The sequence below is a fragment of the Tauraco erythrolophus genome, chromosome 4 (assembly GCF_009769465.1).
Source record: "Tauraco erythrolophus isolate bTauEry1 chromosome 4, bTauEry1.pri, whole genome shotgun sequence".
NCBI lineage: Eukaryota > Metazoa > Chordata > Aves > Musophagiformes > Musophagidae > Tauraco > Tauraco erythrolophus.
Window position 1 is genome coordinate 19,708,330 of NC_141468.1, and position 23,798 is coordinate 19,732,127.

The following is a 23,798-nucleotide window of genomic DNA, read 5'->3' on the forward strand; positions in this document are numbered from 1 at the left end:
AAAAGCAGATTCAAGGGCTGTTTGATTTTCCAAATTTCAGAGATGTTTTCTTGACTTTCATTTGCCTGTTGCTTTTCCTTTTAGAGGATTTTAAACCTTCATAAACATGAGCAAAAATAACTAAACCTATCTAGTATGTTGGTAGTTTTTTGTAGAATACCTTCCCACAGGCAAAATATGTTAACAACAAGCTGTATTTATCAAAGTCACAAATGCTCACATACTGTAGGGTTTATCACTAAAGACATGCAGAGATCTTCAGATTATCGTTATAGTGAACAAGAGTATTCTAGCTATTCTACATAAAAGGTGACCAACTTCATACTCACCAAAAGCAACTTTAGACATAGGCCTCCTAGGCTTGAATTTAAAGGATGGCTCAGAATTATAGAGGTGACATCTCTTCAAATTCTGTTTAAAACTAATTATATCTAATTATCAGAAGGATCTTGGACTTGACGCATCTGATGAAACTATTGTGCTTTGTGTCTAATACAGTGAGCTCTACTTTAAATTTTATATCCTTGGTCACAATCTGGCTTCCTGATATATAAAAAGGACAGCACAACATGTTGTCAGAAGCAACCATAGCCCACGCAAAGCAAGGATTTGCTGGTTTATTTGAAACCCTGTCAGTATATGAAAGTCAAAAGAAAAAGTAAGACTACCTAGAAAACATTCTTATCTTTATCTCAGTGAACTTGCTGAGGACCGAAAGTAACAGAGACAAGGTTTCCATATCAGTGTAAATTCCTTGGGGGAAGATAACAGAGAAGAAGACCTGCAAGTATCTCTTTTATTGCACACAGTGGGAAAGGAAGTCCTGGAAGTATTAATTTATTTTATTAGAAACCAACTGAATATATTCCAATTAGAATGAAATCCTAATACTTAGGAAATATTATAATCAAAGAAAAGTATTGTGTTTGATCAAAATCAAGTCCTTTTCTCATCTACACCTAGGAGAAGAGCAGATAAAACATGTAGCAAAGCTGAAGAGGGGAAAAAGTGCCGAGTCTAGAAATACCAAGAATGGTGTGCTCATGTTTAGTGTTCCTGCTGAAAACAGCCTAAGAAGAAAAGAGTGAAGGAACTCCGATTAGAATTTGAAAAAAAGGTGTTACAAAAACATCACAAAGTCAAGCACATGGGTTAACAGTTTCATCAAAATTAAAAAGGGAAATGGCAGATAAGAAATTCTGTTTTAATAGCATTCACAAGAGAATATCAGGTTTATTTTGAGGTAGCATCAACCTATCTGCACACTTCTTGATATACAGCACCAAAAAGCTGATAAAAACATTTTTACTGAGAGCAAGGACAGGTCCTGGCAAGCCAGATTACATAATCAATCAGCTGAACTGAGCAATTTCAAACATTATACAGTAGACACAAGATTATCCATTTACCTCTTGCAATAAACCGATACTGGGAATGTTTTAATAAAAGAGCAAAGAAATACTTGCAGGTATTTTGAACAGTCCTGTGATGGTGTGATAATGTCTGTGTCAGCCCCAGCTGAATGCAGACACTGAGAAAAATGGTGACAAGGACACAAGGGTGATATACCAAGTTCATTCTCAAAAGACCCCACCCATGACAAAAGCATTCAAATACATGGGACACATGCATTCATCAAGCCATTTAAGAACACACTGAAGTTGTAGCTGACATGAAATACCCCCCACCCCCTCCCCCCCCAAAATGTGTAGAAGATCCTTGAGAACTTCCTGTACAGTACTTCACAGGTGAAACAGCTTTATCTGTTCCTCTAAAATAATTGTTTCATGAGACCACAACTTTGCAACAGTCATGAGAAAACCAACAAAGTATTGCAGAAAATAAAGACAATGTTCTGACATGCCCCAGGACTCACATTTAATGTTCCTACCAAGCCAGTCACCACTCAAGCAAACAAGCTCAAATATGATTTAGGAGCCTATCTCCAAGTAGAAGATTTGACTCATATGTCTTTTGTGTTCTGACAAAGAGAAAAGAAAGTGATGCACAAATTGAGAAGAGTCTACTCGCACTTGTGTTTTCCACAAAGATATTTCATAAATATGCATATGTGTTAAGTCACACACAATGTAGATTATCTTAAAACATATTGGAAGAACATTTAGCTGCTGTTTCAGGTATTGAATTTGCAGAAATGGATTTGAAATCTCACATAATTCAGAAATTTTAATTACAAATAAAATGATTCAGAGCAATACAGGAATCAGATAATAAAATTCCCTCAGAAAAAGTAATCTATGTCATTGAGTCAACCCTTGTATTTATTTCAGATCTATTCTACAAATAAATGTGCAAGATGGCCATGTTGAAAGACCCTGACATCAACCTTATTTGGCTATGAAACTTGCTATGACTTTATAATAAATTTTGTTGAAGTCTGATCTTTTGTAACTAGCAATAAATACTTTTTTCAAAAACCAGATAAAAGTACCAGAAAAACAAATCTTACAATAGGCAGAAATGCTGATCTAGTGTGAAGCAGCATACAGAACAATTTCTATATGAGATCTATGGTCTCAAAAGGTTCTTATCTGTCCAATTACACAAAATAAGTGAAGGGGTTTTTTGTCTTCTTGGTTTTGTTTTTTTTCGGTTTTGGTTTTGGTTTTTCTGGTTGATTGGTTTTGGTTTAACTGTAGCACATAAACAGCCATTTAAGGATTTTTTTTTCCCACCTTCTAAAACTTTAGTTTCTCCCTGACATGTCAGTCCATTCTGCCATTGCTAAATGGAGTGTTCTATCTTCAACACATGGCATCCCAAAATAGCTATTGAGTGATCTTATTGCAAGCAGACAAGTCCTTAACTTTGAATTATTTTAGAACAAGAAAATCAGCCATGGATACATCCAGCCTAACGAAAAGACTGAAAGACTGTTCAGATGGTACAGCCTATGGTTTGCAATATGGCTGCATCAGACAGCAGAAGTTTTCTGGCTCTTTTAAAGATGAGAAATTAAATAGAACAGGTATGAAACACTGTCTTGCACAGTCACTAGTTGATAAGACATTGAACAATGCTTTTGTCCTGCTGCTCTTATGACCCGCTGACTCCAAAGAGCTCATGATGGGTTAAAGCCTTTATAGTAAAGATTGCAACGATAATATGACCAGACAGCAAAGCTACAATCTCTTCCATCCTGAAAATTAAATGCATGTGGAAACAATATACATAACTGATGGAACTGAAGGTCACAGATGAGAGGTAGAAGGTACACATCTACAAACTGGCAGCTGAGACTGGGACAAATGAGGTTGGTAAAAAATACACCAGAAGTGCTTGTGTCTGAGAAATGAGATGATCAGGTAAGTATCACGATGAAAGATTAACAACATCTGAGGAAAATCAAGAATTAGGTATGCTCACCAGTTTAATATGAAGAGCTGATGGACATTTGGAGCTGTTTGGCTGTGTTATCTGCCTTTCACCAAGACAAAGAGCCCTTAATCATAATATTGTCTTAATTAATATAATAATCTCCTCATGCCTTAGGTTAGATCGTGAAGATATTGTGAAGCTGTTTAACAGGAGGGTTTTTAGGAACATAGAAGGGAAATCCAGTACGTTGTCCTACATTTTCTTTAAAAATAGCTATGTGTAATCACCAGAATACTACTGTTGGCAGAAACGTCTCACATGATTTAGGTGCTGACTGAGTCTTCTGCACTGCAGTACTGTTAAAAGGCATTACTGTCTACCATCTAATAGGGAGCTCTGGTCTAAACTTAAATAGCTTTGGTGTCATTATGGGCTGCTCACACAGTGAAGGTATGACATTTAGAAGCAGATAGAGTTTCTTTCTTTTTCAGTGTAACTGCTGGCAAGTCTCGAAACTGCCACCATAGGGAGATGCCACAATGTGCAGATATCATAATTACCAGAAAAACCCGTGCCTTCATTCCTTCCTGAAGGACTTTATTAGCTTATTTAATAATAGTAGTACCATTTAATTGACAAGACACAGAGATGTGATTCCAGACACCTGGGCTATTTCCCTTTCATTTGGGCTAAAAGGATGGCTTTCCATCAGTGACAACAGCTCAGTACATTCAAAAATGTTCTTTGCTGCCATATTGTCTATGAGACACTTTATGGCCTTTAATTAATGAAAATACAAATATATTTTCAAATATTTTGTAAGCAACTGGAAATACAAACTTTCCACAGTCAAGCAAAACAGTGGAGTTGTCTTTAAAGGCATTTGTGGAGGTTGGGAAAGACTAGAGGATAGAAGACAACACCAAGAAGAAAAGCCAGGCTGAGGAGGTGGGGAGAGGAGGGGAGGGAGGGCAATAATGGAATGGTGCTCCCGGCAAACAGTAAAGAAAAATATTTAGGAGGTGTCAGAGAAGTAAATGTGTCTCCAGGTACATGATCATTCGAAATCTGAAACAGGTTCTTTCTAGGCAGTAAGGTAAGGAGATGGCAAGGAAGGGGGTGGGGAAGAGTTAAGCATGAAAGGAATCGTTTAGGATGGATCTACCTTTGAAAAGCATGAGCAGTAGAAGACTAGTACAAGTTTGCTGTCATTTTATGCAATAAATGCTCTGTGTGAGTCAGCCGCATTTTGAGCTCAAGTTCCTACAAAAGCAGGTATTTAGGCCTGTATGAGGGTATTATTGCACATTCACAGGAAGGATCCAGATGATTCCTGCTAAGACAGAAAGCTCAGTGTTTGAGATATAGAGTGATTTTGCAAGAAGGTCTGATTTCTTAGACTGATTGACTTGGTATATTGGTGTAGGAAGAAAGTTACTTGTGACACCTGTATTTGGAAGTCGACAGTTACCCAGAGGTGCTGGGCTGGCTTTGAAATTCATATATGGCGTTGACGCAGAACTAGTGGTCAGTCTGGGGAAGCCGGTAGCCCAGGTTGTCTTTGGAGACCGAACTGTGGGAAATCAGCTCAGATGACAGCATTTCTTGAGGCTTTTCATGTCTGTCCCCGTTAGGAAGGAAGATTGCCTCCATAAACTGAGCATGGAGTCATGAAGTCCATAGACTAGAATAAAATAGAATAGGACTAGATTATTTCATTTGGAAGAGACTTACAATGATCAGCTAGTCCAACTGCCTGACCTCTTCAGGGCTGACAGAGTTAAAATGTGTTATTAAGGGCACTGTCTAAATGCCTCTTAACACTGACAGGCTTGGGCATCAACCCCCTCTCCAGGAAGCCTGTTTCAGTGTTTGACCACCCTCTTGGCAAAGAAATCCTTCCTAACATCCTGTCTAAATATCCCCTTTCAAATCAACTTTGAACTGTTCCTGTCCCTGGGAACCAGGGTGAAAAGAGCAGCACCTCCCTCTCCACTTCCCTTCCTCAGAGAGCTGTGGAGATCAATGAGGTCATCCTTTGTCCAAACCAGACAATCCCAGAATCCTCAGCTGTTCCTTCCAGTCCTTTCATCAACATTTGTTGCCCTCTTCTGGTGGCATTCTAGAACCTTCACATCCTTTTTAAATTGTGGGGCCCAGAACTGCACACAGTAGTACTGCCAAGGCTAAACACCATTGGATAACCACCTCTTCTGACCAGCTGTACCAGGTTACACTGTATTTGATGCACTTCAGGACTGGGTTTGCCTTCTCGGCTGCCAGGGCTCACTGCTGACTCACACGGAGCCTGCTGTCAACCAGTATCCAATCCCCACTCTTCTCCTAATTTATACTTCTGACAGACAATACTCTGACACCTTAGAAAACATTCCTGGCAGTGGTGGGATTCGAACCCACGCCCCGAAAGAGACTGGAGCCTTAATCCAGCGCCTTAGACCGCTCGGCCACACTACCCTGGTGATAAAGTGATTTCAATCATCTCCAGCAACTATCTCCCCTAATCACAATCCAACTTTTCACAGGATGTTTTAAAACAAATAATCTCCATCCATGACTTAAATATAGTAGGAAAAGGGACCAATAATGGCTTTAAGTAGAGGCAGACACTATTTACAGTTCACCACATATTTCTAGTCCCCATGTTAGCTGTCAGAGAACATCAGCTGGAAAGTTCTTCAAATATCTCCTTGTCTATGAACCTGTGATCCCTTCCCAAGGAAAGAAAGGGTGATGGTATATTTTTGGGAGGCATGTGTGTTGACTTTGCATTCAACTTTACATTTTCATATTTTTGGAGTGTAGTGAGATTGGGGCAAGGAAACATCTGTTCCTTCATAGAATGATACAATCATAGAATAGTTTGGATTGAAAGAGACCTTCAAAGGTCATCTAGTCCAAAACTCCTTTAATGAGCAGGCACATCTTCAACTATATGAGGTCGCTCAGAGCCTCATCCAACCTGACCTTAAATGTTTCCAGGGATGAAAATCTACATCTGCCACCTCTCGGGGCAACCTGTTCCAGTGTTTCACGATCCTCTTTGCAAAAAATTTCTTCCTTTTATCTAGTCTCAGTCTACTCTCTTTTGGTTTAAAACCATTACCCTTTGTCCTATCATTACAGGCCCTATTGAAAAGTCTGTCCCCACCTTTCTTATAATCTCCTTTTAAGTATTGAAAGGTTGCAATAAGGTCTCCCCAGAGTCTTCACTTCTCCAGGCTGAGCAACTCCAACTATCTCAGCCTGTCTTCATAGCAGAGGTGTTCCATCTCTCTGATCGTTTTTGTGGCCCTCCTCTGGACCTGCTCCAACAGCTGCATGCATTTCCTGTGCTGAAGGCTCCAGAACTGAACACAGTACTCCAGGTGGGGTCCCACGAGAGCAGAGTAGAGAGGTAGAATCACCTCCCTTGACCTGCTGGCCATACTTCTTTGGATGCAGCCCAGGATACAGTTGGCTTTCTGGGCTGCAGGCGCACATTGCTGGCTCATGTTGTGCTTCTCATCAGCCAATGCCCCTAAATCCTTCTCCTGAGGGCTGCTCTCAACCCATTCTCCACCCAGCCTGTACTTGTGCTTGGGGTTGCCCCGATCCATTTTCAGGACCTTGCACTTGGCCTTGTTGAACTTCATGAGGTTCTCACAGGCCCACCTCTCCAGCCTGTCAAGGTCCCCCTGGACGGCATCCCTTCCCTCCAGCATGTCAACCACACCACATGGCTTGGTGAGAGTGCACTCAGTCCCACTGTCCATGTCATCAACAAAGATGTTAAATGGTGCTGATCCCAATATCAGGCCCTGTGGAATGTCACTCGTCACTGGTCTTTATTTGGATATTGAATTGTTGATCGCAACTCTGAGTGTGACCATCCAGCCAATTCCTTATCCACTGCATAGTCCATCAGTCAAATCCATGTCTCTCCAATTTAGAGACAAGGATGTCATGTAGACAGCATCAAATGCTTTGGACAAGTCCAAAGATGTCAGTTGCTCTTCCCTTATCCACCAATGCTGCAACCCCGTCACAGAAGGCCACCAAATTTGTCAGACACAATGTGCCCTTAGTGAAGCCATGTTGGCTGTTACCAGTCAGCTCCTTTTTTTCCATATGCCTTAGCATATGATCCAGGAGGATCTGCTCCATGGTCTTGCTGGGCACAGAGGTGAGACTGACTGGCCTGTAGTTCCCTGGGTCTTCCTTTCTTTCCCTTTTCAAAAATGGAGGCTATGTTTCCCCTTTTCCAATTGGTGGAAACTTCACCAGATGCTGTGGGAGATCATGTCAAAGGCCTTACAGAAGTCCAGATAGATGACATCCATAGCTCTTCTTTTGTCCACTGATGTAGTCACTCCATCACAGAAGGCCACTAGATTAGTCAGGCAGGATTTGCCCTTTGTGAAGCCATGCTGGCTGTGCTGAATCATCTCCCTGTCCTCTATGTGCCTTAGCATAGCTTCTAGGGGGATCTGTTCCATGATCTTCCCAGATACAGAGGTGATGATGACAGGTCAGTAGTGCCCAGGGTTCTCCTTTCTACCCTTTTTTAAAATGGGTGTAATGTTTCCCTTTTTCTAGTCACGAGGGACTTCACCTCACTGCCATGACTTTTCAAATATCATGGAGAGTGGCTTGGCAACCACATCAGTCAATCTCCTCAGGACTCTGGGATACAACTTCTCAGGTCCCATAGGCTTATGTGTGTTCAGGTTCCTCAGGTGGTCATGAACCTGATGTTCTCCTACAGTGGGAGACACTTTGCTCCTCCAGTCCCTGTCTTGCAGTTCATCCACTCAAGAGGTGTGGGAAGAGAGGTTGCCAGTAAAGACTGACGAAAAAAATTTATTGAGTACCTCAGCCTTCTCCTCATCCATTTTTGTCAGTTTGCCAGTCTTGCTCATCTGAGGGGGTAAGTTTTCTTTGACCTTCTTTTTCTGACTGACATACCTATGGAAGCTCTTATTATTCTTTGCATCCCTTGCCAAGTTCAGCTGTGGCCACACCTTGGCCTTCCTGACCCCACCCCCACAGAGCCAGTCAGTGTCCCTATACTCTTCCCAGGATCCCTGTCCCTGCTTCCACTGCCCGTGCATTTCGTTCTTGCCCTTTAGTTTGAACAGCAAGTCTCAACTGAGCCATGCTGGTCTCTTGTCTTCCTTTCCTGACTTCTTACGCCTGGAGATCGAGAGCTCTTGCACTCTATGGAAAGCGTCCCTAAAGATCTGCCAGCTCTGTTCTGCTCCCTTGTCCCTGAGGGTAGTTTCCTGTGGGTCTTATTAACTAACTCCTTGATCAGATGGAAGTTTGTTTTCCTAATATTCAGGGTCCTGTCTTTACTCTTCACTTGACTCATATCCTTCAGGACTGCCAACTCAACCAGTGCATGATCATTACAGCCCAGACTCCCTCCAATCTTGATGTCACAGACTATCTTGCTTGCATTGATGACCAACAGGTCCAATATCCCATCCCCTCTGATAGGGCTGTCTATTACCTAGCTTAAGAAGTCATCCTCAATGCACTCCAGGATTCTCCTGGACTGCCTACAGCTCACAGTGCTATTTTTTCAGCAGATGTTGGGGTGGTTGAAGGCCTCCAGCAGTGTTAGAACCTGTGAGTGTGATAGCTCCTGTAGCTAGAGGAAGAAGGCTACATCAATAGGTTCCCCTCATGAAAACACATGAGGTTATAAACTTGTATTGACCTGGTAGAAGGTCAACTGCAACAGCTACAAGATATCTTCATATGAAGTTGGGTATCATCTACAAAAAACAGTGGGATCAAATGATCAGAAGGACAGTTTTTTATAGTGTTAATCTCTATTATTCAATGTAATCTACCAGCATCTGACAACTATGTCCTCACATATTTTTATTAAACATCCTTAGGCTATCTCAGCTTTTAAGTGCAAGCACTTATCCATATATCTACTTATCCAAATTAGAGGATACATATGAAAATATTTTCCATCCTTGTTTGTGCATCTATCACTGTACATACAGTGGCTTGAACAGCGGCAGTATTTAAAAGATATTGATTAAAGGTAAAGGAAGAAAAAAGTCAGTATTCTATAAGTCAAGGTAGAACTGCAAATGAGAGAGGATTGTTTTTAAGGACACAAATGGTTAGGGCAGATCATGCAGGGTAATTTTGATTTCAAGACCACAACTTTGTCCCACTGACTGGGATTTTCCACAAAAGTATTCAGTCTGGCTTTGTTAACATTGAGACATGGGAAATCTACCCTTGTCTTCACATTTTGCTTTAGTGGATATTCACCCTTCAGGCAAAAAAAAAAAAAAAAGTGTCTGATTAGTGATATCATTTTGTCTGCCTGAATTCTTACATCTTTTGTTCCCATTGTGTTGTTTGTTGCTAGATTAAACAGTTCTTTAATATCCTGTACTTTCTCCCTGTGAAGATAGTTAGAAAATATGATCAAATAACCCCTCAGTCCTCTCTTTGTTGAGATAAATACACTGATCTATTAAAGGCTCTCACTTAAGATTAAATTTTTTTTGTGTCTCTGAAGTTTTCTGACATTCTGCAATTTTCCAACATTTCTTTGCATTGTAAAATATAGTACTAGGACTGCAATACTCTATTATTAATGTAGCATTCCCCCATAGGTTTTTTCTGTACCTGCAGAAAGAGGTGAAAATATCTTCCTACTTGCTACTTCCCCTACATGCAGCCAAAGATCATTATAGCTCTTTTTTGGTATTTGTATTTCTTTCTGAGCATGTCTTTAGGAACTCTTGCCATATTGTTTACCCACTACAGCCTCCTCAAATCACTTGTTGCGATATTTTTTGCGATTTCTTATTTTTTTCCTAGACATTCTAGATTTATTTACTTCTTGTATGAATCAAAAACACCCATCAAAAAGAATTATATTTTTAATGAACCTTTATTTTCTACAAATAAAAATTTTACATAAACATGCAAGAAACGCATTATTTTTCTGTCTTTCATTCTTTTACCACATAGAGTTCTCAGAGAGAGTTGCTGGAGATCCAAAGCTCCAATGGCCTTGGAGAGATTTCTATTTAAATAGCAAAATTTGGAGGGCAGTGATCATTTTACTTGTGTGTTCCTTTGATTACTGGTGCTAAGGGAAAGATATTTATTATAACAGTGTATCTAGAAATGTACAAAATACAGAGAAGTGTGTGCTCTCAAAATTTACTTTGATCATATCAAGGTTTTGGCAGCACACTATTTATCTTGCATTGCCTTGACTGTCAATGCATCTTTTTTTTTTATGTTCTTAGAGCAGCAAGAATGAAGAAACTCAGAAATGGAATTAGAATTCCAACTGGGGTTTCTTCCAATGCTATTCAGCATAAATAGACAAAACAGAATGTTATAGTTGTATATACTCTGTAGCATTTCTTCCAAGAGGCAACTTTCTATTCACTTATTATTGTGTAGGTTATAAATTTTAGTTTACATTTCTTCTATCAAAATGCATGGCTAGTGATATTTAACTGTAAAGAAATATATCCTTAAGCAATGAATACAGTCAGAAATTGCTAGTCGAATTTAACCAAGAAGAGAATGATCCCATATTGATGTAGTGCATAAATTTTTGAGTGTGGGACAATGGCCCCCATTTATTAACATTTTATCTTCATATTGAAATACCTGACCTTGCTTCAGCAGTTTTATGACTAGCAAGATCTCTGGAAGTTCAATTATTCCCTCTAGAAAAAGAAAGCAGCTATGTTGATAGGAATAAATACAACTCAGATGAAATTTTTCTGTTTTTCTTCAGATGTAGCAAAAAGATTAATGCCTCTACAGCATAACAATTCAGATAATAAAAAGAGCAACTGTCATAAAAGTGGGGAGAGGAAATGCTTTGAATTAGATATCCATATTACACACAAGAGAAACACTGAAAGTAGGTCTTTTAGTTATGTGAATTCTTAAAGTCACAGATTGCCTACTATTCATCTGTGTTTCTCAGAACAGCTGGGCAAGTGTGCAGCAAAACCTTTGGACACCAGTGATATTGAATGTGAAACTTAGAAATCTGAGTTCGGGAAACAAATTCAGGAAAAATAAGACTGACATCCTTAAGATCTTGAAATGCTCAATATTTGAGACAGTTATTTGTCAATATCCACACCCAGAGCCTTTCACCTATTTTAAATTAGAAATATCACTGAATTAAAGACTATGAACTGTGAGATTAAGTGTGAGAACTTCCAGAAACCTATTCCCAGAGAGGTGCTGGGTACTCCAGGGCTGGAAGTGGTGTCAGGACTATTCCAGACTAAATATTGGTCCTAGAAGAATGTAACCTCTGCTCTAGAGAGATACCTAAGCTCTGCTCGAAAGAAAGTCTCAGATACTCTTTGCCAATTCAGATGATCTGCATGTCAGATTAACTGTCCTGCATACAATGTATTTAGAGCATTGATGCCTAGTTTAGCACACTACGAATTACTCTCCCAGAACTGGGTGCCTGACTTCTGAAGCATTGTATGTCTCCCCACAGGCACCTTAAAAACAATAAAACAACAAAAGAAAATCTAAACCAAAACAAAAGGTAAAAATATCAAAAAGGTACTAGTCACAGTATTACATAGAAAGGAACATAAATTTGATATTTTGTCTGAAAATACAGAGCAACTACTCTTTACCAGGGAAAAAAAGCTCTACTTTTATATAAAAAGTTAATTTAACATCACCATCTGACAGATGGACTCCCTAGCAGGGATTTATCCTTCTTTTTTTCTCCTCCTATTTGACAGACCCACACCATTTTAAAGGAAGTCTGAGACAGTGAAAGGTGAGTATTCTTTCAGGATGAAGCAGAGGGCCAGTTTCCAGGCAAGCTAGTATAAAGGCAACTTTATAAGTCAAGCCATGACAGATTAATCAATGGGATTTGTTTTGAAGTGACCTATGTTAAAAAATGAGGGAAGAGACTGGTTTCACTTCTTTTAGATAAGTCTAAAAGAATGCAGAATTTTGTATTCCAGGCATCACATTGTTCCTTTGGGCTTGCTCCATCCAGTGACTGTTTTCTTTACACAGAAGCCAAAGATGAAACTATTTAAGGATCCTTAAAACCACTGTTTGATATACAAATGTAACACTTTGATTTGTCCTCAGACTGCCACTGGGAGTCATAATCTATATAATCCTGTTGATGGTAGACTGTTAGCCAGCATAAATCAGTTTAAATCATCCTAAAACCTCAGAATTTTAGAGTGTGAGAGGCTTCATGCTAGGCAGAAGCAGTAGGCCAGCACAAGAACATAGAAATGTCATTGCATAGGGAGAAGGAAGAAAGAACACGATTCACAAGAACTGGAAGTGCCCGAAGATTACACTTCCAGAAGCTACCATCTGGGTATTAGCATTCCACTGACCTCATAAGATTAATTCCAGAGATAGTCTCAACTGAAGGAAAAGCTAGACAGACTAGGACTCTTAGCATGAAAAACAAGTGTGATAAAAGTCTACACAATTGTGAATAGCACTTAATAGGTGAACAGAGTATGAGATTTCTACTTGAGAAAGTGAAGAAATTAAACTAAGTGGCAGTTTCAAAATAAGAAAGAGGAGACACTTTTTCACAGGAGGATGTTTAAGTAGTAGAATCCTTTTCCACATAAAGTTTGATTACTGAAAGATTATATGGCTTCAGAAAGGAATTAGATAAATTGTTAGAAGAAAGATAGTTTAGGATTATTAACCCCAAAGACATTATCTTCAGTATGAGTAAATTTGAACGACAAAATATTGCAGCTTCAGAAAATATCCATAAATGCTTTTGTTCCTTTATTCGTAGAATCATAGAATGCTTTGATTTGAAAGAGACCTTCAAAGGTCATCTAGTCCTACCTCCCTGCAATGAGCAGGGACATCTTCAACTAGATCAGGATGCTCAGGGCCTCATCCAACCTGATCTTAATTGTTTCCAGGGATGGGGCATCTACCACCTCTCTGGGCAACCTGTTCCAGTATTTCATCACCCTCATTGTAAAAAATTTCTTCCTTTTACCTAGTCTGAATCTACCCTCATTTAGTTTAAAACTATTACCCCTTGTCCTATTGCTACAGGGTCTGCTAAAAATTCTGTCTCCATCTTTCTTATAAGCCCTCTTTAAGTATTGAAAGGCTGCAATAAGATCTCCCCAGAGTCTTCTCTTCTCCAGGCTGAGCAACTCTAACTCTGTCAGCCTGCCCTTATAGGAGAGGTGTTCCATCTGATTGTTTCTGTTGTCCTCTTCTGGACCTGCTCCAACAGATCCGTGTCTTGCTAGACATTCATTATTGGCTGCTGTCAGATGGCGTGCTAATCGTTACTTCTGCAAGGCTTAATTGCTCTGTCTTGTTTTGCTGTATATATTGAACAAGATATGAAGTGTTAGCAAGAATGGAAGATCTGTGCTAGGTTTTAAGGCATTCAGAGAGCATTAAAAGCATCTAACCTGAACTACCGCAGAACACAAGGCAGTTTTACTATATAATATCAGTGTCTAGTGTCCACAACTTTATTAAAATGGAGCATCTAAAAACATCCAATACAGATAAGACATGATATTTCAAGTGCTGGATGTTTCTTGATGAAGCAATGACAAGCCAGTTCAGCAGACATCCCTTATGGAATTCAGTTCTCACTTGGTAGCTTGTTCTCTGAGGAACATGGCTAATTAGTTCGCTAATCTTGAAACACTGCCATGAGTCCAAGGTTTAAACAGGGCTAACCATCCATTTGCTCACAAAAGAAAGCCTTGTCTTGCAGATGCCATCTGCATAGATACAAACATGGATAGATCTCAGCTTGCTTATTTTGATGCCAATGTTCTTCTGAAGTTGACCCATTGAATTGCATTGGCAGACGGGCTGCTCAAAATAAGAGTATATTTTGCAAGCAAAGGCATATTGAGAGTGTTAATAAGATTATTTCAAAATGGTAATATGGTAGAATTACATTGTGATAGAAGTAAGGCAAGATGCAGTTGCTTTTGGGTTTCAAATATAGTATGAGTAAAAATGAATAGAAATCTGAGAAAGAGAAGTTACACTGATGAGTAAGAACTTTACAGATATTTAGAGGATTGAAAGGTATTGTAAGGCTTTTAACAATAGAGTTCAAGTTGCTGCATTTTTCATTTTGTCTGTGTCATTTGATTTTGATTCTTGATTGATGAGTATTTTCCAAACAAGCCATCTGATCATTTTTCCCTTTTTTTCCTCTGTCAAAAATCAGATCACAATTTTCTCTGCTTGTTTGTTTTTCAAATTTGTTCTCAGTGTCTTCAAAAACCTTAGGGGTTTTTTGCATAGAATCTAACTTTTCTGGAAATCAAGCTCTCTTGTTTGTGGTGATTGCCCAGGTAAGTTGCACACTGCATTTCCTGTCCCATATTTGAATGATCACAATTATTACTATAGAGAGGAAAAAACACCCAACCACCTGACAGTTTATCTGGCTGAATATTCTTTCTCTAGATGCTATCCTAGATGAGAATTTCAAAAGCTATTTAAACAACAGCAAAAAGAAGCTTATAATCAAGGAGGAAGAATGTTTCTAAATCATAGCACTATTACACGTAGTACACTCTCTTAGACCAAAGATCAGCCTGGGCTAGTACCTAGCTTCTAACTGTAGGCAGTAGAATACCCTTGGGTGAAGAGAAAAGGGCAGGCCTATGTGATATTTATGTTCTTGCTGAACTGTTCTTCTAGTCTTCAGCCCTTTATTGCTCTTGAACTAGAAGTTTCTTCCAGGTAATTAGTAACCTTCCTTTTTACTGCTTCCCTTTGAACCTATGGAAACTTAGCACATTTAAGAACTTCTAGTAAAGAGCTAGTGTCATGGTTTAGACCAGCCAGCAACTAAATGCCACACAGCCACTCATTCACTCTCTCTGGGGAGTGGGGAAGAGAATTTAAAGGGAAGAGGGAAGGACACTTGTGGGTTGAGATAAGTACAATTTAATAATAATGATATAATAATAACAATAATAACTATAATAACAAATTAAAAGTAATAATGTCAAAATAACAATAATTTTATGTATATATATGTATAATGATAATAATATAGAAAACAAGTGGTGCACAGCGTGATTGCTCACCACCTGGTGACCAACATCTGTCCTGTCCTAGCAAATGATCCCGAAACAGGTAAGTCCTGACACCACAACCCCACATGAGTGAGAGGCTCAAAAAGAGAACGAGATGAAGATAACACTCCAAGAATTCAAGAGGGCCCTCAGAAGAGAGTTCCCAGAAGACCAAGAGCCCTTCTTTCCAGTCAACTCTCATCTATATACTGGACATAACATTTCATAATATGGCATATTTCATTGGCCAGTCTGGCTTTCCATCCTAAATCTAAGTTAAAATCGTAAGAGAGCTGTGGACCCTCTGTCCCGGCCATGCTCCCCCCTATCCTGTTGTGCTCCTGCACACTGGCAAGAAACACAAGATGCTGAAAGGTCCTTGAGGCCTCAGTACCAACTATAAACATCTGTGCGCTATCAACATTCTTCTCATAACAAATCCCAGACTATAACCAAAACACAGAGTTCTAGCTGCTAAAAAGAAAAACTAACTCTGTCCCAGTCAAAACCAGGACAGCTAGAATGAAGTATGTAGTAGTATAATTTCATCATTTATCTCCTATCCTATTTTTAAATATCAGTTCTTCTTCCTCATTTTGAGGGGAGAAACTAAGGGAAAATGGTCACATAATGAATATTCACATACGCAAATACAAAAGCCAAAACAAAACAACAAACCATACATGAATACTAATTTATGTGATTTTCATATTTGTTTAGAGTTAACATTTTCTTCACTGACATCCAGTAAGTCAACATTGGCAAACTAATGCAGAAAGCAGATATGCATGGATGCTCTATCCTGAGTCGCTTCCACTGGTGAGCATATAATTCCACTGACTGGAATTAAACATGGCCCTTCCAGTATGAAAGACAAATGTGCAATCTGGCCTTCACTAAGATAGCATTCACAGAATAAAATGCTGTTCTTACCACTTTAATAATTATAATTAAATTGGAAAGGTTGTGGGATCGATTAAATTAACGATTATGTATAGCATAATATCACCTACTTAATCTCTTAAGCAGTATTTTGATAAACTGATTTAGGGAAAAAAGGGCAATGTGCTCAGTTAGGATTGTGGGTAAATGACTAAGGCACTTACTCGTCCCTGGCCTGAGGCTGAGCTAACTGGCTGGGCATGGAGAACTACTGAATGTGAAGCTGCTGGACATAACAAATAACACAATGACATGCTGACACAAGTTACAATTAGTGCCACAGGGATTGGCTGGATTTCACATGTCAAAGGGAGAGGCAGTCAAACTACGCAGGTACTTGGACAGAAGGATTTGGGACCTTTTGTAGAGTACAGTCTTGCAAGACCAACTATGGCCAGATAACTGAAGCAGCAATATCATATAAGGATGAGATTACCTAGGTAATGTTGTCAGAAATACTGATTTTGGATACCGTTGTAGCACAGTTGGGACAAATAAGGAAAAAGTAATTAGAGTTGGAAGTTTACTTGGGAGGAGACAAGGACAAAGAAAGACAAGTAGAACAACAGTGAAAAAGGGATTATAGAGATAAAAAAAAGGACAACAGAGCATGTAACCACGTGACTGGTGCTGTCAGGGGGTACCTGTGGAGTAGCCCTGTGCTTTATCACCACAGGTCGAGTAGGTCAATCAATGAAATCTGTTGTTATTGACATATTACATGAGTCAAACCTGCCCCTGCTGTCCAGAGGATGGAACTGGAAGTAGAGTGAGGGGTTTCGCTTAGCACCAAGGGAACACCCTGAGAGACAGTCGAGCATCCAGCTACCATCATATCAATGCTCATTCCAGGTCTCATTGCATCAGTGGCTACTCATTGCTTAGACTTTTACTTTGGCTGCATTGCCAATGTAAAAATTAATGGAGAAAAGAAGAGTCCTTTGTGTCTGCCATTTGCCCAGATATCCATTTAACCCAGTCTCCAGTGTGACAGTGATCACTGACAGCAAATAGAGAAAAATCTTATGAACAGGTCAAGATAGAGTGCTATCTCCTCCAGTAGGCCCTCTCCTCCATTTATAAACCTATCTGAAGTTTACATCTGCATTTCAGCTCTTAGTAAACCGTTCATGCTTTTGTTGTCCAACGTATTCTGTGACTAGGAATCTGGAAGATTAGCTGTGCATTGTACAAAAATTATCTTGACTTGCACAAGTTGATTATCTTGATTATTTCTTCTTTTATGAATTGGAAGGAAAATTTTATTTTTACTTGATGGGGATCACATTATATAGAAATCTTTGCACCTATTCAAATTTTTATTGTATTTGAAAGCTTTTTTTATAGAGACAAGAAAGTGATGCCATGGTCTAGTTCAGAAGTGTCATGCATGGAGCACTGCACTGCAGCCCACATTTGGCTCCTGAAAAACTAGACCCCTCGTTATCCCCTTAAGTCTGTAAAGAATGAGGAAACTGCTCTTTAAAATATCAGTAGGAAATAATTTAACACTGTTTAATGTGTTAAAAAGGAAATTTAATTTATCTATTTTTATATAAAGAATCAGGATTGATGACTATTCTGAACATAAACTAAACCCCAGAAGACTAATAAAAAAAAAAATAATTTCTAAGACTAGAACAAAAGTATTATGTATCAGACTCTTTTTTAAAATATAAAACAGAATAAAAATATAAATATATGGTATTAGTCAATGAATTGATTTCTCGTACAAGTTCAGCTTCTGGAATGATGCGATTGGAAAGTGTATAAATGCTACTAAAATGCTATTCTGTCTCTGCCTGTTCCCATAGTCTCAAAAGCAAACAAATCTTATTGTTACAATGTTGCAGCAGGTGAAATGAGAAAAGATGAACTGTTTTATTTACAACATAGCATTCCACAGAGTTCAACCAACTGGTTCACCAGTTTGTCTGAAAAGTAGAACTACAAGAATATCAGAATATCTGGTGTGCAATCACTATTGCTGTCTGGCTGACTTAAATTAGAAGAATAGAATTGCATCTAAATCATTGAGGGTAAACATATCAAGAACACACACAAAAAACCAACCCAAACCCTGCTATTTGCTAAGCTTGTTTTTTTAAAAAAAGATTTTATAGAAATGCAGGTCAAAGAAGGTTTAATTTTACCCTCTTTACATAAAATATGAACTTTAAACAAGAATTAAGTGAAGCTCTTCTATACACAGAAGTCTAACTTACAACTTAAATCAAAGAAAGATATTTCAAAATATCATTTAAAATATTTCTCTCAATTGAAAAGAATGATCATAGGTCTTCTCATGGCAGAAGAGCCGGTGACAAAAGAGAAGTGTCAGTAATGAAGTTGTGAATGGAGGTTTGTCATCATCAAAAATTGGAACTATGGTAAAAAAGGGAAAATATTTCAAGGAAATGTTCTTATATAAGTAAGATCAGCATTATTAAGATTTAATAGCTGGACATTAAACAAGGTGGTAAGGAGAAAGACTGACATCTTCTGTTAAATCCTAACTAATCTTCCTTATACTGAAAGACAATGAGACAGAAAGCAGACATATTGCAGAGAAAGAAGGGTGTGAAATGGAGCACTGTACCAAAATAGCATAGCTTATGGTGAAATAAGCCAATTTAGCGTTATTAAGTGAATATGATGAACTGGCATGCACACAAGTCAGATGTCTTTTATGGCAAGGAAAGAGATAGGTAAATGAAACTAAAGTGCAGAGACATGAACCAAAACATCAAGAGCCTTAAGTCAACACTTAACATTTGAAACATGCAAAATTGAAAGTAACACAAGTGGCACAATCTTATAAGAGAGACACTGGAGCGTGTGTCAAAAATGTGGAAAAGTCCTGTGATCTGTTTCAGTATTACACTTCAGGATATGACCTTATTTGTTCCTAGGAGGATGAGGGATGCTCTAAGAGAGAGACTGGATCCTAGGAAAGTATGGTAGTTTTGACAGAATAAAGTGCTGGCAGGAGGAAAATAGAAAACACAGTGGACGTTTGTCATCTCTATTCATTTTGATATCTACCTATAAATAATGTAAAAATGCTAACCGAAGTACTTAGAAAGTAATCTCTTGCGTACATATTTCGAAGGAGGAGAGGCATACAATATATTCTCGGAGGAAACCACCAATATTTGGAACATCTGAAAAAGGAGTGCTTGCATATTTACATTACATCTTAACAATAACGACAAAAAATCTAAAGACACAGTTCAGCTAAGCAGATTTTGAAACCTGGTATCTGCGTAAGACCACACAACATGTCATGAGGAAAGATATTGATTCATCATCTTACACCAAACTTATTCTAATAGTCTCTTCCAATCCATTTCTCGACGAACTCCAAATTAACTTTCTATCTTTCTTAGTTCAGAACGGTATATAAGAACCTCCTTCATTATCAGATTCATTAAAAGCCCTCCAAAACAAGCCTCCTTGCCATTTCTTTGCCGGGTTTCATAAGTTTTTTCAATTTATCACAGTTTCAATATCTTTAGTTCTCCATTTGAGTTTTCAATAGTTTTTATTTCTTTCTAAGTCATCTTACCTCCTGAGATCTAGTTCTTTTTATGTTTCTGGCAACTTTTTCTTCACAAGTAGGGTACTTTTTTCTTAAAAGGTTTCATTTTCTAGAGTTGCATCTTGTGAATCGTTGATAACAATACATTGAAAGATAGCTGTATTTCTATCAAACCACCCCTAACTGAATACATTGGGATTTGTTTTGTTTGGGGCTTTTTCAGACTTTCCTAATGACTTTCCTTAATTACTTGTTTCCTTATTCTGTGGGGTCACTGCTCCTCAGACCAGACATGCAAAAAGTGTCACTGTCCTGAATACTCTGGGACACAGGTACAATGCTTCTTTTACCAAATAGAGACGCTTCTGCAAAAATCACACAAGTGGAAGCATTTCAGAATATTGTTTGCTGTCATTCATTCCTACCACCCATTTGTTGTCTGAAGATCTAAACACACTAATTTCTCAAAACAAAATCAAAACAGTGGGAAAGAAAAATCAACCCAGAGAAGTCTCCTGCTTCCTGATTATTTTGTACTGTTTAATGCCTTTGTTCAAATTTATTAGAAATCCATTAACATATAGTTAAATGTCTCAGTTCAAAAATTTAGTTATTCTACCCAAATTTCTTTGGCTTATGAATACTATAGATTTTGTCGTGTCTCACATGTGAAAGGTTAATAATTCTTTTAGATGTGTTATAATAAACTGGATTTTTTTTTCCATCTGAAAAGCACATAATAAATTCTTCCAGAGGTTAAAAAGCCCTTGAAACTGACACACAGGAGAACACTGAACACTAACATAGTGAAGATCTCAATGGGATAAAGAACACTATAGTATGCAAATTCGTATATGTCTCAATTTAAATAAGATATTAGCATATTAGTTTGGCATGAATGTATAAATCAAAGAAAACTGACCCTTACCTTTATCTGTTATCCTTGAATGCTACAGGAACAAAACGGGTGCCCTCTCAATTCCCCTTCCCAGTCTCTACCCACACTTTGCAAAAAGATAGAATTTCATAAAGCTGTTAAACGTAAGGCCACCATTTCAGAACTCAGCTACCTGGGGCTAAACTCTGTCAGATTTGGGAATTAAGCTCATTAAGTTGCTTATAAAACCCCTTTTCTCCTCTGGTAGGATGGTGGTGATGAATGGTTGTGTCTGAGGAACTGCAGGAGTCTTTGATGGACAGCCTGCTTCAAATGAGTTGAAGTTCTCACTTACTTTCCTTCCCCTCCTACCTGCTAGGGAGAGTGGTATTACAAAGAAAGTGCCCTCTCCTACTGTTTTATCCCCTTGTACAAACTCTTAAAAAGTGGTTGTTTTTTTTTTCCTTTTATTTTTAAATAAGATTTAGGTTAAGGGAGATTTTTCAGCATCCTCAAGCTGAGAACAACAATGTATATGAAAACATAAAAGAGGATTTTGAAAAAAAGACCAGGTTTCATTTTGGTCTTTTGAGAGAGAAATTGTGCTTTAACCACAAGTCAGAAAAATTCCTGTTCTCTATTCATGACCCATGAAGTTAAATATCTATTGGTAATTTTAACAACATCACTAAATGAATGTGAATATACACTTTGCCCTTGAATGTTATTGTTTGTCAAGGTACCTACTATGTTTGTACAATATATTTATTTGGACAGGAAAATTTACTTTACTTTCAAAGTCATAACATTGCTTGACTGAGGTGAAACTTCCTGCATGTTTTCTGCAATAAAAATGCTCTTTACAGAGGAAGTTTCACTTTAGGAAATTTAAGACAAAAATGTGCAAACACAAAATTACCCTGGCTTTTTTCCAGTGCTGCAAATTCACGATACAAAGCCCTGTTGGTGATACATCATAATAAACCATGAAAAAAAAACTCACACAGCATGATGCTAATAACGAATTTTGAAAAATAAAGGTGAGAAATAAAAGCATCCGGTCCTGGCTAGCCGGAGACGTCCCAGTTGACTGGAAGTCAGCGAATGTGTCACCCATCTACAAGAAGGGCCGAGAAAGAAGATCTAGGGAACTACAGGCCTGTCAGTCTCACCTTGGTGCTGGGGAAGCAGATCATCAAGCGGCACATATAGGACAACCAGGTGATCAGGCTCAGTCAATATGGGTTTATGAAAGGCAGGTCCTAATTGTCTAACTTGATCTCCTTCTATGACAAGGTGACTCACTCAGTGGATGACGGAAAAGACTATGGATGTTTTCTACCTACATTTTACTAAAGCCTTTGATACCATTTCCCACAGCATTCTCCTGGAGAAACTGGCTGCTCATGGCTTGGATGAGTGTACACTTAGCTGGGTAAAAAACCGGCTAGGTGCCCAGGCTCAATGAGTTGTGGTGAATGGAGTTCAACGCAGTTGGTGGACAGTCACAAGTGGTGTTCCCCGGGAGTCAGCACTGGGGTCAGTTCTGTTTAGCATCTTTATCAATGATCTGGACAAGGGGATCGAGTGCATCCTCAGTAAGTCTACAGATGACACCAGTTGGGTAGGAGTGTTGATCTGCTTGAGGGTAAAAAAACTACAGAGGGATTGTATGAGGTTCAACAAGGCTGTCAGGTCCCGCACTTGGGTCAAAACAACCCCATACAACTCTACAGGCTTGGAGAAGAGTAGCTGGAAAGCTGCCTGGTGGAAAAGGACCTGGGAGTATTGGTTGATAGCTGGCTGAATATGAGGCAGCAGTGTTCTCAGGTGGCCAAGAAGACCAATAGTAGTCTGACTTGTATCAAAAATAGTGTGGCCAGCAGGACTAGGGAAGTGATTGTCCTCCTGTACTCAGCACTGGTGAGATCACACCTTGTGTTCTGTGTTCAGTTTTGGGCCCCTCACTACAAGAAAGGCACTGGAGCATGTCCGAAGTAGAGCAACAGAGCTGGCAAATGGTCTAGAGCACTGAAGTCTTATGAGAAATGGTTGAGGGAACTGGGATCGTTTAGTCTGGAGAAAAGGAGGCTGAGGAGACACTTGATTACTCTCTGCAACTACCTGAAAGGAGGTTGCAGTGAGGTGGGGGTTAGTCTCTTCTCTCAAGTAAAAAGAGATGGGACGAGAGGAAATGGCCTCAAGTTGCACCAGGGGAGGTTTAAATTGGATATTGAGTTGTGGTCAACGGTTCAATGTCCACGTGGAGGCCTGTGACGAGTGATGTTCCTCAGGGGTCAGTACTGGGGCCAGTGCTATTTAACATCTTTGTTGGAGATACGGACAGTGGGATCGAGTGCACCCTCAGCAAATTTGCAGATGACACCAAGTTGTGTGGTGTTGTGGACACACTGGAGGGAAAGGATGCCATCCAGAGGGACCTTGACAGGCTGGAGAGGTGGGCCTGTGAGAACCTCATGAATTTCAACAAGGTCAAGTGCAAGGTCCTGCATGTGGGTCGGGGCAATCCCATGCACAAGTACAGGCTAGGCGGAGAATGGATTGAGAGCAGCCCTGAGGAAAGGACTTGGGAATGCTGGTGGACGTGAAGCTGAACATGAGCCAACGATGCGCACTGGCAGCCCAGAAAGCCAACCATATCCTGGGCTGTATCAAAAGAAGTGTGGCCAGGAGGTCAAGGGAAGTGATTCTGCCCCTCTACTCTGCTCTCGTGAGACCCTACTTAGAATACTGCATTCAGCTCTGGAGTCCCCAACACAAGAAGGACATGGAGCTACTGGAGCAAGTCCAGAGGAGGGCCATGAAGATGATCCGAGGGCTGGAACACCTCTCCTATGAAGACAGGCTGAGAGAGTTGGGACTGTTCAGCCTGGAGAAGAGAAGGCTCCGGGGTGATCTTATTGCAGCCTTCCAGTACCTAAAGGGGGCCTACAGTAAAGCTGGAGAGGGACTTTTTACAAGGGCATGT

The 23,798-nt window shown here is 39.3% G+C and overlaps 1 non-coding gene across 1 annotated transcript; it reads right to left on the bottom strand.

Annotated features, from left to right (window-relative positions):
• Positions 1 to 5,732: 5,732 nt before the first annotated feature.
• TRNAL-AAG (transfer RNA leucine (anticodon AAG)) lies at positions 5,733 to 5,814 on the bottom strand. Its single transcript has one exon. It is a non-coding gene; the product is annotated as a tRNA-Leu (tRNA).
• Between the last annotated feature and the right edge of the window lie 17,984 nt (positions 5,815 to 23,798).